Source organism: Triticum dicoccoides, chromosome 5A (genome assembly GCF_002162155.2).
Source record: "Triticum dicoccoides isolate Atlit2015 ecotype Zavitan chromosome 5A, WEW_v2.0, whole genome shotgun sequence".
NCBI lineage: Eukaryota > Viridiplantae > Streptophyta > Magnoliopsida > Poales > Poaceae > Triticum > Triticum dicoccoides.
The window spans coordinates 381,745,556-381,748,818 of NC_041388.1; the positions used below are offsets into that span (position 1 = coordinate 381,745,556).

General features: G+C 42.6%; 1 pseudogene; it reads right to left on the reverse strand.

Moving 5' to 3' along the window:
* Positions 1-446: 446 nt before the first annotated feature.
* On the reverse strand, positions 447-2,990 carry LOC119297376 (annotated as a pseudogene).
* Between the last annotated feature and the right edge of the window lie 273 nt (positions 2,991-3,263).

The window sequence follows — 3,263 nt, forward strand, 5'->3', positions numbered from 1 at the left end:
CTTAGGCATTTTGTTGGTGCAGAGGCTGGGTGTAATTGATATCTACTTGATATTAATATATTCCCCTTTAAAAAACATTAAAATAATATTCTAAATAATTTTTTTAAATATAAATCATGCATTTGAAAATTTTGAAATGTATATAGAAAATTGACAGAAAATTGTACAGTGTGTGTGAAAAAGTTGATCATTCATTTAAACATATTAATCAAGCATTTAAAAAATGTTAAACATGTGTTTCATAATAACAATCAAGCATTTGAAAAATATTACTCCCTCTGTTCCGAAATGTAAGTCGCTGGGGAATATGTTCCGACCAGGTGAAAATGGGCAAATGGACCTTTATGCCCATAGTTCAAACTTTGAATCAGCCCGTTTTCTTCCTCGGCGTCTTCCGCCCCCGCCCCCCGCCCTCCACTTCCGCCTCCACCCTTTCCCAGGCGCTCCTCCTCTCCCACGCCAAGGAGCCCCTCCTGGCCCGCGCGTGCCCAGGTGGTGCTCTGCTGCCGCCCGCTGGTGGAGGTGAGCTGGTGCTCTGCTGCCGGCCGCTGGTGGTGGCGAGCTGGTGCTCTGCAGCCGCCCACTGGTGGAGGCGAGCTGCCGCCTGCCCGTGCCCATGGGTTGTTCCTCCCCACGCACAGGTGTTGCTGCCGCTGAAGTCCTTGCCGCTGGACAGAAGCTGCTCCAGCCGGAGTTCTCAATTTTGCTCGCCTAGGTTCATCTCCTCGCCCAGTACTCGCTCTGCATCTGAGCAAACAATTTGATGATCATAAACATGCTGTAATCATTTGTCCTGAATAATTGCATGCAGTACAATCTTGGAGTAATAATGAAATTTAACACTGAAACTGAACAGTGATATTGAACAGTGAAAGATGAACACTGAGTAGAACATGTACTGTCAATACAGGTTTGGAACGGTACTGTCAATAGAAAAGATGAACAAGTACTGTCAATTTAGAACAGGTTTGGACTTAGTTTCATCAGTACTCCAAATCATTAGGAGTATGAATTAACGGGCAGAAATAATTGCTACTCTCATTTAAGGTAAAATTGAGTAGGAATAGGAGTAGGAATATCAGGAAGGAGTAGATCATGGCCTTTGAAAATTTTACCCCAGCCTTACTTTGAACTCACTCTCATTTCTGTACTTCATTATTCCCATAAGAGGGTCACTTTCACATGTAACTTGAGATGATCAAGTAAACTGTGCACATGTCTATTTTTATTTGAATCTTCAGAATGTCCAAACTTTTAAACACTATGGTATGACTGAACAATCTAAATTTTTTGACATAATTTGATGTAAATATAATACTCCAGTCATTCTTAGTATGCAGATCTGCAGTTAGTGCTTCGAAAAAACACTATGGGAAATGACTTGAATGGAGAAATGTTGAGATACCAACCTACTAGCTGAAAGTGCGGCATGCCGGCATGAGAGTGACTGATACCCACACACATCTTTTTTCAATAGCCTTCTTTAAAACAATCTGATGGAAAAAAACATTCAAGGTCACAAGTCATATTACTGTAGCGCTCATATTACTGTAGAAGAGAGAAGAGAGAGAAGAGAGCAAGAACAGAGCAAGAATATGGAGGGCACAAGAGGAGTATACTATAGTAGCTCTCTTGTTGCAAGTCCTACACTAAACTACTAAAACTATTGCTTGCAAGTCCTAACATAACAGCAGCAATCATCATCAGTACTCCAAGTATCCAAGATGGAGTAATTAACAGAAAAAGTAAGATAACCTAACAGAGCAAGTTGGAGTAATCCAAGAAAATTAATTGAAAATTGCTGAGTAGTGTTGTGTGCAAGTGCAAGTACTCAAAATTTGTTTGAGTAGCAAATCCTGGAGTACCGGAGGACTCCAAGTTAAATGTACTCGAAGCAAATTAAGCAAATGTACTGTCATTAGTTTTCATTCCATTCTGAAAACTACTCCAGTTCACAAATTAAGCAAATCTTGGAGTATTGAAGTACTCCAAGTTAAATGTACTCCAAGTAAATTAAGCAAATGTACTCAAAGAAAATTAAGCAAATGAACTGGAGTAGAAATAAATTCTGAATATGTTCCGGTCACAAAAGAACTTGGCAAGTTGTTTTTATTCCATTCTGAATATGCTCCAGTCACAAAAGAACTTGGCAAGTTGTTTTTATCCATTATGAATATGTTCCTGTCACAAAAGAGTTGGCAATTAGGCGCCCAATTAACTTGGTGATGCATGCTAAACTTAAGAACCATCATCAGTTGGTACACACACCAGTTCAAATTACACATGATTCAGTATGCTGCTACTCCAAATATTAGTTTGCAAATTAACAGTAACAGTACTTCAATGGAGTACAATTGCTACTCCAAATTAACAGTGGGTCCTTGCTAAGCATACTGTACTCAAATTAACAGTAGAACTCAAATTAGCAGCAGCATTCGTAGGTGACAACAGAACACAGCAACAACATTCGTACGAGTAGAAAATGAACACGTACTGGTTCAGATTGAAAGAGCAGCAGCTCGAAGCAGAGCTCGGCAGCGACAGAGAGCGTAGCTAGCGCCCATCTTGCTGCCGGTCTTCCAGGCCTGGGAGGACTTCTTGCTGCCGCCGATGCGGGGGATGCTGGCGAACTCGTTGTCGGTGAAGGCGGCGTCGTTGCTGGCGAACACTGTGCGAGCGCGGGGGCGAGCAGCGAGCGGGCCCCATGGGCGCAGCAGTCGAGGCAGAGGTGGACGCACGAGGCCCCGGCATCGTCGGCGTTCTGGATAAGCTCCCGCAGCGCGGTGCTGCCCTCCGGGTAGTTGGCCAGCACCTCGCGGATGCGCCGCGCCAGGTCCACCCACAGCCCGAAGTCCTCCAGCAGCATCCCGCCCGGATCCATGTCGCTTCGTCGCCGGCGTCGAAGCACGCGGATCCAGCGCCTCCGCCGGCCAGAAGCTCGTCGCCGGCGCCTAAAATATCAAGCTTTTGACCTACGGGTGGTCGATTTCAGGCGGTGGGAACAGAGGGAGTAATTGTGTATAGATTTTTTTGACCATGTATTTAGAAAATGTTAATCTTGCATTAAAAATGTTAATCAAGCATTTAAAAATGTTAAATGTGTGTAGAAAAAAGGTTGACGTGTCATACGAAAAATGTATACAAAAAATATACAATGTGTGTGAAAAACGTTGATAATGTATTTAAAGCATATTATCAAGCATTTAAAAATGTTAAACAAGTATTTAAAATCCTAATCAAGCATTTAAAAAAGTTAAATGTTT